Source organism: Falco naumanni, chromosome 12, assembly GCF_017639655.2.
Source record: "Falco naumanni isolate bFalNau1 chromosome 12, bFalNau1.pat, whole genome shotgun sequence".
Lineage (NCBI taxonomy): Eukaryota > Metazoa > Chordata > Aves > Falconiformes > Falconidae > Falco > Falco naumanni.
Window position 1 is genome coordinate 29,005,165 of NC_054065.1, and position 15,058 is coordinate 29,020,222.

Sequence of the window (15,058 nt, forward strand, 5' to 3'; positions counted from 1 at the left end):
CAGCTAAGCAAGGCAAAACAACATGCCTTCTAACAAAAAATAATTTGAAGCCAATTACAATGCAGAAGATTAATGTACTGACTCACACGTATATGAGCCTGAGTTTTCCATCACCCATCTTTCCCAAGAATCCTTGTCTAACTTACTGAAGGAGAGGTAAAGTTTGTAAAAAAAAAATATTTCAAAAATGCAGTAAGGAGAAAATTTGAAAACAACTTGAGGAAACACGGATTCCTGCTGAGCACAGAGTTTTCAACAACCCCTAAGATTTATTATATTGAAAATTTTTTTCCAACATAGATACAAGCTACAACAACGTGTGTTTCCTTTCCAATTCAGCCGCAGCTGAGCATTTTGTTGAACCATTACAGTAAGAAAAGAAGCTTTCACAACAACTTCTAAAAAAGATCTCTTCTTTTGGGATCAAACAGATGTATTATTAAAGTAATGCTGGTAAAAGGAATCAATCATTGGACTAAGTGATGTCAAGGATTGCTGAGCAATTAAATCTGATTACTAGTTTTGATGTACTGCTAAGAATGTCAGAACAGAGTATTCAGAAAATTACACTGAAGACAAATGTTCATGAAACTATTCTTTTAAGACTTGACTCTCCCTCTGCCCTGAATCTGCATGTATGAAGAAATGTAAGCAACCTTCTACATCAATATTTAGAAAAGTTTTATGGGCAATGCATCCAGTAATTCAGTTTGTATTAAAAGATACTACTGCCCATACTTACTATTTAATCCAAGTTCTCTTTTAATTTGTTTTTGGGGGGTTTTTTGGGTTTTTTTTTTTTGCTATAAAGAATGGGAAACAGGAGGGGAAAAAAATTGTGACACCTTTGTAGTTTCTGCCTTTTAAGTTAAACAGTCACCAAAAATCAGCATTTTCAGATCCTCCTCCACCTTCACCAGTTTAGGCATATGACAGGTTAACAGTCTTTTCAAAAAATACATTGAAATAATATAGCTATATAAATTTTGTTTGGAAGCAGCTGGCTGGTCAAACAGCACACGCATGGCCCTGCACTAGCCCCAGCATGTGCTTCGCTTTGATCTATTTCCATAAGGCAAATGATGTGGCGGTAAAGCTGCAGTTGGTGCTTTGAAAGGAGTATCATTAGGGGACAAAACCAAAGGATTCAAAGTATCAAGGTTTTATTATGGAACAACCCATTTTCTAACAACATCAGTTGGACCTTCCCATTGATTTCCTTGCAGAAACCAAAACACTTTTTGTAGACATAGTATTTACAATCAAATAATCTTTATTATTTACATAACCCAGTTCTAAAACCTTTCTTGTAAATCACATATGATTTCAGTATTTGGTTTTTGTTTTATCCGGTTTTTTTGTTCTGGTTGTTTGGTTGGTTTTTTTTTTAAATGAACTTCATTCCATAGAAACAGCAGCAATTATACTTGGGTGGAATGGGGTAAGAAGTTCACACAAAGCGCTCTCACCGCATAGGCAGTGATGACAGAATTTCTTAAATATGCATTTTCTCACCTTAAAGGTATCTCACTGGAACAGCCTGAGCACAAGAAAAAGTAATGGTCTCTTGGCAGCACATAGGAGCTGCCATTACTGTGATGAAACATTAAACCACAAGCAGCTTCCAGAGGAGAGGTGCTTATGTAAAGGAGCATCCCTTCAAGTGTTTTAGCTTGAATACATACTGAAACCAAAATAATTGAAGTAATTGTAAGAATCGCCTTTTAAGTCTGCTTTCACGTCTTTTGTGTGTACACTACAATAACATTACTGTGTTTCTGGAGTAAGGGTTTGGTTGTTGATTTTTTTCAAATCTTTGACAGAAACAGATTAAATTGAAAAGAAATTAGCTGCCTTCTGCTTCATACCGGCAAAGTAGTACAGACTTTCAAAATCCGGGATCAAAATTACCTTATGCAATTTTGAATTTGCCAAGCCTAGTACCAATCCATCAAAGGAGGATTTCCTTCATTTCATTTTGGGCATTTACATAAGTACCTTAAGTTGGGTCACTGAAATTACTCCCCCTCATTCCCCATCCCATCTCACTCCATTCAGTAGGCTGATCCTATAATCTAATTTTACAAAAGAAAACTCCACTTCCTCTTCCTATGAAGCAGCAAATACATACACAGCTTATTTTCATGGAGGCTTGATCTACAGGGGGTTAATATCTTTGAACTTCTGAGTAAAATTTGCAATCAGTGTAGGAAAAACTAAAGAGACACTTAACCTCAGGGATGCCTCTCTCTTTTCACATTTTTGTGACATTAGAACCCTCCAAATGTAAAGTACTATGCAGGCAGTATTTTTTCAAATTTTTCTTGTGAGAAAAGGGAGGGAGGGAACAAGGTACAAGATGCCCTGGAAGAGTTTCCTGTTATGAATAAAGGTTCTCCTACAAGAACATGCAACTACTGCTGTACACCCACACAACCTGGCATTTTGAACAAAGTTTCAGCAAATAATGAAGCTTAACCCTTTTGAGCTGTTTTAGAGATCAGTTCAAGACCCAGGTTATCAGACTTACTAACATTTACATATGAGAAGGATAGAAAAATGGCAATTTTCATGGTCACTTTTTCTTTACATACAAGAAGTGACTAAACATGTGCAGTCATAACAAACTTCAGCAATGAAAAAAAAAAGTTTGCAAAAGTGCTTCTGCAAAATAGCTCCCTCCTCAATTTTCTTTCAGTTTGTTCCTGCTGACTTAAACATACAAAAGAATATTCTTCCATCAATGCCACCAAAAGACATTTGGATAAAACTGTATTTTAGTTGTCATGGGCTTGTCCTCCCCAAAGTTTAAAGCCAGAAGATATCATTAGATCATTTAATCAAATGTTTATGGAAGGCTGTTCAGTTCAGTTCACTCAGCCAACAATAGTTTGCCCAGAACAGCCTTCCAAAAGGTTTGAAAATACCAGCACACAGATACCGAACATCATCCACTATTAGGCTATTGACCCATGTTCTGATTTAATAGTTTTGTTTCCATAAAGACAACTGCAAGCTAACCATGAAATTTCAGTCTTCATTTTGGTAAAGCGGATAAAGAGAATATATCATGAACAGTAAACACATTACACTACTGAATTTGACCAACCAAACTTATTTTCCATATAATCACACGTATTCAAAGACCATCCTAGGCCAGATGCATGCTGGGCAAGCATTGCCATCACCACCAGAATCTTCCCTTAGCCAGTTCTATTTTCAAAAGAAATTATAAATTAAAAAAAAAAAATTAACCTACAGGTGACAAAACACCTCAGACAAAGATTCTCTACTCACTATGCTGTGAGGTTAACCCCTTACTCTCTAATAGTGTCAAGGATGTAATCTGTTACTAATGCCATAAGGACCCCAGCTTCCGGCCCCATACACACTCTTCACATATATATGCGTAAAACACATTAGTAATAGGCTACCAGTCCTCAATAATGGACTATTTAGTACAGTCAATAAAATGGTAATATTTGAAGTGTCCCATTGATCTGAAAAAATTTCACCTTTTGTCATGACAGCTATACTCACTGGGTTTTGCTTGTATGTGGCTGACTCTGAAAGAGCCACATTTGTCTTCAGCCAATTTATTCATAACTCAAAAGAGTAAACAGTGAACAAGCTGGGAAATTTAGTTTCCCTAGTTTATCAAGAGTCTTTCTGAGCACGCATCTGATTTACAAGAACTTGGCCTTTCAACAAATACAGCTATATGTATATTCAGAGACAAGAACATAAAAACAGGATTGTAAAAATCAAACACAGCAGCAAGTTTTTACTCAGCGTTTCTATCTGGTGGAGCAAACAGCTAAATAGCATCTATCACTGCTTAGATGTACTCATACTTCAAAATGAGCTACGAATTTACACTTTACACATGGAAATGCATAAACACATCTAAATCAAAAGTGAGCTGCAATACATCTACCTACTCCTGGATGGAAAACTCCCCTCATTTTAGAAAGGGGAACGAAGCCAGCATTGCCACTCGAGGAAATTGCCACTTTCAGTATTTGCAAGTGCCTATGACATGGTTACTGCAAGTTAATGCAGGGAAGATTTCCCTAGTTGTATTGGGGCGGGAGGGTGTGTGGGGGTAGTTTTATTTTTTATTATTATTTTAATTCAATCTTATTTTGGATTTCAGCTTTCAGTTTGTTCTTTAAGACTGCCTTTTCAGGTATCCCAAACATGTTTCAGATGTAGTAATTTATCCAATTAGTAGAAATTATGCTGTTAGTGATATGAAAAGAGCCTAAGTAGTCAGCATTATTTCTATACAAAATAAGCTCCTTTTTCATAAGGGATTAAGAAGTTTAACCATGACATTTTCAACATCAGGATGACTGCACTGCTTATGAGCAGGACAGGTAGGTATGTTTCTAATTAAAGCGTAAGCTACATTCTTCATTCAAGGCTCTCCATTTGGTGGCTTATAAGTTTAGAGAAAGGAAAGAGCTAGTTAAGAAAAAGTAGCATGTATTCATATAAATCAAAGATACTACCAATGCATAGATCAAAACTGAATTAACCTCTGCAGGCTATTTTACTTACAGTATTTAAGCTTCATTTTCCAACAAATTAATCATTTAGAATTGAAAGAGTTTCACTAGGGAGATCACACGCTTTTTCAACAGACTCGGGTCTCGTAAATAATATGGTTGATCTGAATCCTAGAAGGGGGGGGGGGGGGGGGGGGGGGTGAGAGAAGAGAGGAAAAAGAGGACAGGTCTTAATTCACTGCAAGGATTATTCAGATAGTTCGGTGATCAGATCATACAAACTTTTACGGAATAAGATATTCCAAAACACACTGCCAAGATCTTCAAGGGCTCACAATGCTTCAGATGTATTGAATTGTTATACTAAACTTTAATCGCAGTAGAAGAACATACTATATATATCATTGTGCATGTTTCTACAAAAGTCGTAAGCTCTACCTTACAGGTACTAGAAGAACCCCAAGAGTCTCAATTATGTTTTTCTCCTCATAAGGAAAGTTACGTTGTAGAGCTTTAACCATGTCCAAGAGTTTGGTCAGACTAGATACATTCACAGTAAGTAAAGTATTTATGGATTCCATAGAACATATGAATGGCAATGACTATACATTGGTAAAGGACTCCGGCGTTCTATCAGCCTTTTACATCTCTCACAGTGGACAGTATTTCTGTTTCTCCAACAAAAAAGAATTAGTCATGCCAGTTTTTGATCCAGAAAAGAGCTGCCCTTACCACTGCAGAAGCTGCCAGGCAGCATTTCAGGGAATGAGTTCTAGAGAAGTCTATATCCAGCAGAAAGAGTGAACTAAAAACTGAAAAGTCAGAAGCTATGAAACCATAAGAAATTCCCTCAGTCACCTTCTGTCGGCACAAGACCTTGGCAACCAATAGACACCTGGTAAAATAAAACATTCTACCTCCCACCACCTCTTCCCTCGCACAACACACCTCTGATATCAGTTTTCTTTGGAAGTTTATTCCATGCTTCCCCTCTTCGCTCATGAGCCTTAAAGAGAAGTTAGAGAAAAGAGGGCACCTGTCCCTATGGAGAATAGACTGCAATGTCTAAGCACTCAGAAGATGCAGAATAACTTCAACACGGAATATGCACCTTTGCAAAATCCATGTCACACTGGACAGGAAAAAGCTACCTACCTGTCTTGGAGGAAAACAAAAAAAAAAAAGCAAAAAAAAAAAAGCCCAAGCTATGGACTTAAAAAGGACTAAAGCAGGAAATGAGTCATGGGGAAAATTTCAGGGAAATTTCACATGAAAAGGAAACCCATGAGCAATTTTATAAAATTTTCCATGCTCAGTCCCCCCTCTCCCACCTTTTCTTTTTTCTTTCCCAGAGGCTTGATGGAAGAGGACAGGCCTCAAAATACTTTTATCTATCATGCTATCAGAGGGAGAACAAAACAGAGTAGACCACAGTATGCTCTGACACCCTGCAGATTTGTCTGTTGCACCTTTTTATTCATGGAATAAATAAATAAAAAATGTATTGCATCAAGAACTGGCAACTACAAGCATTCAAAACCTATGAATCAAATTGCCAAACCCCCATTAAATAATCATTCCACTTCCAGTTTTCAGACATGCCGTCAGGAAATGAATGGTTTCTTTCTTGTCCTGCGTCAAATGGGCAGGTGGAAAATTCCCAAGCACGTTCTCCTTGTGGCTATGTTCTCAATCAGCTGGAAAGTAAATGTGTCAAAGTCCCAATAAGGTCATTTGGATTTATGTCTTGGTTCCCTCTCCGACACTCTGAGCCAGCCTTCTATCTTTGCCTCTGCACTACAGAAACAAAAAACTTGGGATTGTTCCGACACAAAAGGGGACAAAAAGATCCCTAGAGATGAAGAGAGGTCTCAACACCCTTACTATCAATTCGCTTAAGCAAATTATTCTTTCCTCTGTAAATATCTTAAGTCACCACCTAATTAAAGAAAGAAAAAGAAAGTTGCTTTGCTGTTCCAGGTCAACATACTTTTTTATGGAGAGCACAACAGTCTGGAGAACAGATGGAAACACCAGCTGGAAGCTCTAAAGGACACTGATATTCCCAGCTTCTCAGAAGACCAAGGCACAGCACTGTCTGCTCAATACATTTACCTGTTCTCACACTTACAGTTTCTAAACAGCACTCAGATTCAGTCTTGATTCTCAAGGCTTTCTCAAGAAAAGTTTACCACAAATAGTCTGCAGGGTAATTTGTTTGAATTCAGAACAAGAAAAATGGAGTCTTCATGCAAAATATTTGTTCCCAGGAGGCTCACAAAGGGATTCTGCTACTGAAATGACATTATGTTTGTCTCCAGAACAAGTGTGGTTTTCCAGGAGTCTTCCATTGAGACACTGCCTGGAATAGAGGCATTGAATTTTCTAGCTTTTGCACTCTCCAAAATAAAAATAAAAAATAAAAAAAAAAACACAAACCAAAAACCATATTAGCAATCAAAATCAAAACAGAAGCAAAAAAACTGAAAAACTCTTTTCTTACACAGACATGGTCCTCAGATTCCAGACTATTTCTCAGTTTGGGTGGCTGTTGCCTCTAATTGAAGAATTCCACTCTGACAGTCATCGACCTGGAAATACTTCACAGATACTTGCCCTTTGGAGAATGCTCACAGCTACGATCCTCAAAATACATCTTAGGGAGGTCACAACTCCCACCATGACTCACACAGGTAGGAATGGTTTCAAGGCATCCACTATTAATTCTTTGAATATGTCATGGTACAGCTCATACACAGTCACTGCATTATACAGATCAATCACGTAGATCTGACCGATCAAAAGGCAGCAATCTCACAGAATTTGAATGCAGCAGAACTTCCTCTAGTAATACCACTGATGAAGAAACTGTTCTTTCCTACCACACGTATGAACACGGTTAAGTTCAATGACTTGTTGATATAAAACACCATTGGGTTAAAAAAAAAATATCTCTTTAAACCTTCACAACAGTGAATTCACTGTAACCCCAAGAATTTAAACTAAAATAAGAATGACCTGTAGAAAAGGGCAGCACACATGACTCAAGACAGACAAGCTGCAGCCAGCCACCAATGTTCAATGAGTTAAAGAACTGACCCTGTGAACTCCATTCATGGTTGCCACACACATCTGGTATAGAAGAAACCCAAACAGCTACTCTGCAGCTGCAGATAACATCCTGGTTATTGCTCCAAAAACCTGCTGCCTGTCCCTCTTGCTGTCATTCTGCCTTAGTTTCTGATCTTGCTTCTCAGCAGTGATCTTTGGCTTTTCAGTTCTATTATCTCATACTGCCAGCACAGCTTGGTTTCTAATCCCACATCTGGTCTGCTTAACACCAATCCCCGGATCTCACTGTCTATCGAACCCCCTCACTCTACTTACTATTACTGATCGTGTCACTGAAGCTGGAGGGGGAACAAGCAGACATGGATCAGAGAACCTCCAGCCTACAATCACTCTCTCTGGAGCTTGTATCCCCTGGTTTTCTAGCTCCTCATGACAGAATTTCACTCCAGTCTGGCCTAAACTATGGAATCTACCCACTCATGTCTCAGGTAAGACTCCTCACTCTTAAGTAAAAAAGCAACTAGCATCAACCCAGTCAATACCCTAGAAACAGGAATAACAGCTGAGCACCAGGGACCTAGCAGTTACCCTAGAATGTCTTGCAGCCTTTACAGATGAATAAAACCTTAACAGTCAGATAAAAAGTATACGCTTTACAGTACGTGTTCTATAGCATTTTCATTACGGCATCTACTCTAAATTAGATCAGAGGCTGAAAGAGTCTGGTTTATTTTGTGGATTCTTTGAGAAGTTTTGTTATTATTCTGGGATAGGGAAAGGAGAGGAACATTTACAAAAAATCTGGCAAGAAGTGGCAACACCCACTTTTCCTTTGTTATTTGGCCCCCACTGCTGATATTTTTGGATTTTCATTCTGGAAAAAGGAGAAAGATGAGGAATTGTCTGAAGGAGTGTTTGCTGGGCTGCTTGCCCTCAGAAAACTGGAAAATTGCCCAGGCTGAAGAAAGAAAGGATTCTATAAACTCAGATCTGACTTGTGTTTAACAGAACAACATTTATGGAGAATGAATATTTACAGTGTCTTGACCTAAGAGACTTTGTTATCTTGTATGATGTCGAAGAAAGAAATGACCAGTGGAAAAACCACAGAAATTGCCAAACTGAATCAGCAGCAGTTCCCCCAGCCATCCTGTCCGACAGTGACTTGAACCATGTACTTCACAAGAAGGCACAGGAAGAAAGCCTGCAGTAGGTAATGATGGCGAGTTTATTCTTCGTTTCTGTTAACATTTATCTTAAGACATAAAATACATGGGCTTATATCCTTCTTAGCATTACTCATTCACTAGCAGGCTGATCTTGTTTGCTATATAAACAGACCAAATCCCTTTGTTCTATCAGCAATCTTTAAACCCTTCTTCACTCTTGCTGAGTATCCAAACCCATACAGGAAAAGGACTGACAGCTGCCAGACAACTTGCCCATTCAAGCAACAAAGGGTCAAATCCCACCCTCAGTTTTGCTCAGCTATCCGTAGCAGGTGGTCAGTGCAAAGTGAGGTGATTAAAAATCCCGTAACCTTCCCAACAGCAAAGGGCCAGCAATTCTCACCACCACCCTCCAACCTTCTCTTGGAATCTTTAAAATAAAATTAAAAAGTCTAAACTCTGTACCATGTTTTAAGGAAAAGTTTCCATTTTATGGACTATCTTACTAGAAAGCAGTTAGTTGCAAACAGTACGTCAGATTGTGTAAAACAACTTCAAGGCTTCAGGGAACGTAGTATTAAAGAGGAAGAAAAGCACCAAGGAGAAAATTAGACCTTCCATCTGGGGTTTGTTCAGACAGCTATTATAGAGCAAGGGATGCTGTCTCTCCAACCCAGGAAGATGTTGTTGAGCTGGCCAGCTGGCCAAGGTGCCAACTACTTGGATTTAATCCACCTTTAACTGTTGGAAGAAGTTGCCATTCTGCAGCAGCAACAGCAGGATAGGAACCAGGGAGAGGAAGGACACGGCCACATTAATAGGCACTGCTAGCATGACCTTTAAAGAACAGCTGGGAGCTACCAGCTTAGACAGTAGAACCAGTACGAACAGTCATGTAAAAAGATCAAGTCTGCAATAATTCCTTGTAAAAAAGTTATTCATAATCTTATACAGCCTACGTTGCTGACACCACAGGGAGCGTGTAAAGAAAAGGAAAGAAAGATGTCAACTGGAGAAGTCTAGCCTAACAAAAATATGTATTCCTGTTGCCTGCATTATTTATAGTGTAATTTATTCATCACCACCCCAGACTATGAAATGTCTGAGCAATTTCCAGAGCACAGAGAAGGGGTTTTTTTCCCCTCCAAATTACAAAGAGTACAAGAAACACAACCAACAATGACTATGTTATACAATAACAATGCAATACTATGATTCACTTGCATTAAGTCTGACTAAATATGTCATTACTTTTAAATAGAAAATGCAGCTAATAATTTCAAAACTAAAAATAGAAAGATACATGATGTGAATCCTATGTGATTTACTCCTAATTTGAATGTTAGGCTGTCTTTCAAATGTTTTTGTAGTTGCTTATCAGCTTTGCTTTCTCCCCCCCCCCCCCTTTTTCACTCCTGTTTCCTTTATTTTTTCTTTTGCTTACGAAGATAACATCTACTTACAGAAATGCAAATACATTTCTAGAATTTTATATAAAAGGACTGTATCACTACAGTAACCATGCTGATATGACACGTAGATGCCGTTTGTAGCTGAAGAAAATCAAATGGCAGAGAAGATGACAATGCAATATGTGGGAGCAAATATGCAAATAAACCCTTTAAAGTGAAAGAAAATAATACTAAAAGTCTTCTAAAAATGTCAGCTAGGGGAACTCAAAGGTCAAGACACTTTGAAAAGGAAAAGTTAATCAAAGATTTTCTGTATTTACAGTCTTTTGTTCCATAATTCAGTACAATGTACTCCAGGTTACTTTAAAGCTAAGAAGTGACCTTTCATGCCAACATTCACTGTTCATTGTTCTAAAAGTCCCAAGTTTTTCTTGAAGAAGCCAACCAAACCTGTTGAATTGTAAACCGTCTAAATCTACATTTTACAGGACACAGTGATGTTACCCTCCAAAACCACTACGCAGATGGCAGAACTTCACCAACATGATTACTTTTCACTGTTCTTGCATAAACCAAAATAAACAACAGGTGGGGAACGACCCCAGAACTCACTTCATATACTTTAAACAGCCCTTAATGTTACCGTTCTAACCACTTGCAAATGAAAATAGGTGGGGCAAATATTTTTGTGCCAATAAAAATGTTTCATTTAACAACAAAGTGTGTGTCAAGAAGGCCAATTAAAATGTACAGGCACATTTTGAAGTCACTGAATTTAAAGCTGCTCCAAACTTGTGAAAATAAACAAGCATTTCAAAATGGGAGCACTTTCATTACAAAAAAGACAAGCAGATTTCAATCACCTAAAGGAAAGTAACTTTATCATTTTCTTTAAACTGTCACTCTCAAAATGAAAGCAAAATCAAGAACGAAAGAAATTGGGTTTGATACTCTGCATGCTGTTGAGACCTCTTATTTTTTTTGTGGCTTAACAACCACATTTTCCTGTGTTTCAAGCCCTTCTCTCCCTTCTTATAGTGCAAGACCAGTACACAAGAAAAGAAAATAGTGTAGAACAAAACACAGTACACAGCAAGCGCTTATGTCCTTCCTCCCTCAGGAAAAAATAATTATTTTCCTATGGTGGCTTAGTTACAATATACATTTAAATTGCTCTAATGGCAACTGAAACCGCCACTTCAGTTCTCATTTCACATGATTCCTAAGACTAAAAACTGGAAAGGGACCTTGTTACACAAATAACACTCCTTGTTCTGCATCTTTAAGCTAAGTAGTTATCTCCTCTGAAGCTGATATGAGCTTTAAAGGAGTAAGTCAGGTATCTTTTATTTTAAGGAGAATCATCTTCCCCTGCAAATCACCTATGGGTGATCTCAAACCAATGAAGATTGTATGACATTTGCACAACAGAATCACACAGAACAGCTGAGGCTGGAAGGGACCTCTGGAGGTCATCTGGTCCCACCCTCCTGCTCCGACAGGACCCCCTCCAGCCAGTCCCCCAAGACAGTGCCTGGTCTCTGAGGTAGATTCCATAACCTCCTTGGGCAACCTGTGACAGTGCTCACTTAACCTCCCAGGAAAAAGATGTTTTCTGACCTGTTTCAGTTTAGGCCCACTGGCTCTAGTCCTGTCACCGGGCACCACTATGAAGAGCCTGGCCCTGTCCTCTCCATACCCTCCCCGCAGGTATTTGTAGCCCCCCTCCCTGAGCCTTCCCTTCTCCAGGCTGAACAGCCCCAGCTCTCTCAGCTTTTCCTCATACGTCAGATGTTCCAGTCCTTTCATCATCCTTGTTGCCCTTCATTGAACTCTCTCCAGTACATCTAGTATGCATTTGTGTAGGGTCTCGATCCTAAACATTTCTGCAAGCATCCAGAGTATCCTTACTAGCTGGGAAGTTAAGCCCCTGAGTGTGCCTTTAGCTGCTGCATAGTTTCTACAAGAAGGATAAAGACAGCTTACGGCCCTCCAAATTCAGCATGAGGGAGTTTCCATCTTTAACCACTAGAATAATTCCTTTGGGCCTGGTCCTAACTCCAACCAGAATAATTAAGGCCAACTTTTAGGAAACTCTGAATTACGCCGATGATTCTGAAAATACCTCCCTGCTAGCTGCAAAATTAAGAAACTATGAAGTCACTTAAAAATTCACCAGTCCCCAGCTCCATTTCAAACAGTTTAGCAAATAATTAAACTCATAGTGTTGTTTTGCAATATTGCAAGGCTGGGAGAAAAACTAACAAGAGATTAAAAGACAAAACATGAAGATCACGAAAATAAAGACATCATTTTCATACCAGTCATTGCCCAAAATAAATGACAGGAGGGAAACAGGTGAAACTGTTCTCAATTCTAAAGCTTTTTGTAGTGTGTATAAAGTCTTAATAATTCTGTGTCATAGTATGGCCTCACAAATTAGTTCAAACTACTTCAGTAAAAGGTAAATATATTCCCCCCAAAAAAAGTTCACTAATTTTACAACATTTCCCTCTCCCTCCACATTTTAGTAAAAGGACCAATACCAAACATTTCAGGAAACCAGAAGATACAAGCAACAGCTGAAAGATCCTTTTCATTTCTTTATATTAAGCCATTACTTTTTCATAGTGCTTTCCAGAACAATCTTACAGTAATCTGCAGTACAAAAAGGATATAACAAACAAACCAATGAGAAGTTATTTGATAAGCATTTCTTAGGACATCAGAATTTTTAATAACTAATATTGTAGCAAAGAAGAAAGAGATTAATGGTGACGGAGCAAGAAATAAAGTAGAGAAAGGCACTCTAGTAAACTCAGCATAAATGTCCTGGCATTGCTTCAGGCTTCAGTTTGGCAGCTCCTATAGACACATCTTATCTTCAAACCATACAGCACAAAGAAACTCAAACCAATCACTTTCTGCACCCCAAAATGTTGATAAACCGGAAACTTTGATGGTGTTTGGAAATGGAAAAGCATCAACACAAGTGTAATGAACTGAACAAGGGAAAACTTGCAAAACTAGCTTTGCACAAGATTGCTCTTACAGGACTCTCTATCCAACAAATACAAATAAGGAGTATAGATATATAGGTTATGGCTTAGACTGGTGGGATTTTAGGTATTTTACAGGAAATAAGAAACTAAAGGGATTCAAAACCTCTAACAGCATAATTGTAAGCCTTTTTTACTGGTAACAGATTCCAAGCTTCAAATCAGGTTTGACTGCATTAGTCACTAAGGAAAAATGTAATAATTTCCTGATACTTCACTGAAATTCTTAGACGAAACTACAACAAAAATAAATAATAATCCTTTTTAGAAGGAATATCAGAAAAGGATTTTTCTCCAGTTGTTCAGGAATGTTAGGGATTTAAAATATTGCAAAACGGCTGGCTGCAGTTCAACACAACATGGCTAATGGAAGTCATCTATCAGTTGTCCCGTAACACTTAATGTAGTCAAATAATTTCTCTTTATAACTTTCCATCTCTAGCTTCTATACCATCAGATAAAGATATCATGCATATAGATGGAAAATTACATCAAGATATATCATAAATGACCTTTTTAAACTGTAAGTAGGTTTTCCTATGCTTTAAGAGCCAGCTCAACTCACCTGCAAGATGCCCTATTAAAGAACTTCTACAAACTGCAATTTGGGTAAAGTCGTTAAACATTTTGATAATATAATTCAGTCACTTTCTGTTATGCAGGACAGATAACGGAAATACACTTTGTAGCAATAACTTTTTTCCCCCAGAAGTTCTTACTTTCAAAGTGCATAGAGGAGTATTATTTCTCACTGGCAGAGGATTCAGGATATTAATTGTAATATGTAACCAGATGTAGCTGTAAAGATGATTACTGTGTCCTCAATCAACAGCTGCAGAAAAGATTTAACTGATAAAAGTAGGATAAAATTAAAACTCTGGGCTTCACACCTCATTCAAAATGAATCTCTCCAAGTTATTCACCTGTAAAGATGCCAGTTCACCAAATAAGCTTTGTCTCATTCTAAATACTATAAAAGACTAAGATGTATTTAGATCAAATAACTTCAAGTACATTTTTAGGCTTAACTTCACCATGAAAGCAAAAAAAATTGGGCAAACCTGTCTTATCACCAATCAGACAGCAAAAGTCAATCAATGCACAGTGGTTCAGTAATAATTTCTCAGAAGAAAAACATCCCAATCAAAATCCTTCATCTTGATTGCAGAGGCATCAGACTAAAATTGAAAAACGTGGTCCTAGATGGCCAATACAATTTTCACAAGAGTTACTATAAAGAAAATTTCAAAATGTGAATTGGCAGATTAGAAGAGGTTATTTCCTTCTTACTTCTCCTTGGAAGAATGACCATATGCTTAACCATGCATACGTAAATACACTAAGAACTATTTAACTCTGGACAAAAGCAAGATTTAAGTGAGAGGATAAAATAGAATCTGTGTAATTCAGTCAAACTGCAGAATCATTTACAATCGTTAACTGCTCTGTAGAAATAACTTGGAAAACTGACAGATTTTTTTCTAACCGTGACATGATTAGTGGTCTTGACACTATATTCAGGTACTCTGTCTAGTTACTTCTCTTTGGAGTCAGTATTGATCTCAGATATCTATCATTTTGCATACAATAAAACAGATTGCCAGTAAAGTATAGTCTCAGACTACGGATGAAGTGATTCTGTGGGAGCTTAACATACAATAGACAGTTTCAGCCTGAAAAGCATTTAGGTCTTATACAGCACTATCAGAATTTACACGAGGGAGAACATCCCCTTTCGTAAGGGGTCATCCACAGCATAATTACATTCTTAGCTACATTCACAGTGAAAACATCAGGAGCATTCAGCACCACCCAGCACACTGTTCATGAATTGT

General features: G+C 37.9%; 1 protein-coding gene across 5 annotated transcripts in view; it reads right to left on the minus strand.

The window, feature by feature from the left end:
• The window catches only part of LCLAT1 (lysocardiolipin acyltransferase 1), a 117,095-nt gene that overhangs the window by 90,001 nt on the left and 12,036 nt on the right, over positions 1-15,058 (minus strand). Inside the window, exon 3 of one of the 5 annotated variants that reach the window (XM_040611484.1) lies at positions 4,564-4,682. The exons of the other annotated variants lie outside the window; for them this stretch is intronic. The gene's annotated coding sequence lies outside the window, so the exon portion shown is untranslated. The remainder of the gene's footprint in view (positions 1-4,563; positions 4,683-15,058) is intronic. 5 annotated transcript variants of the gene reach the window in all.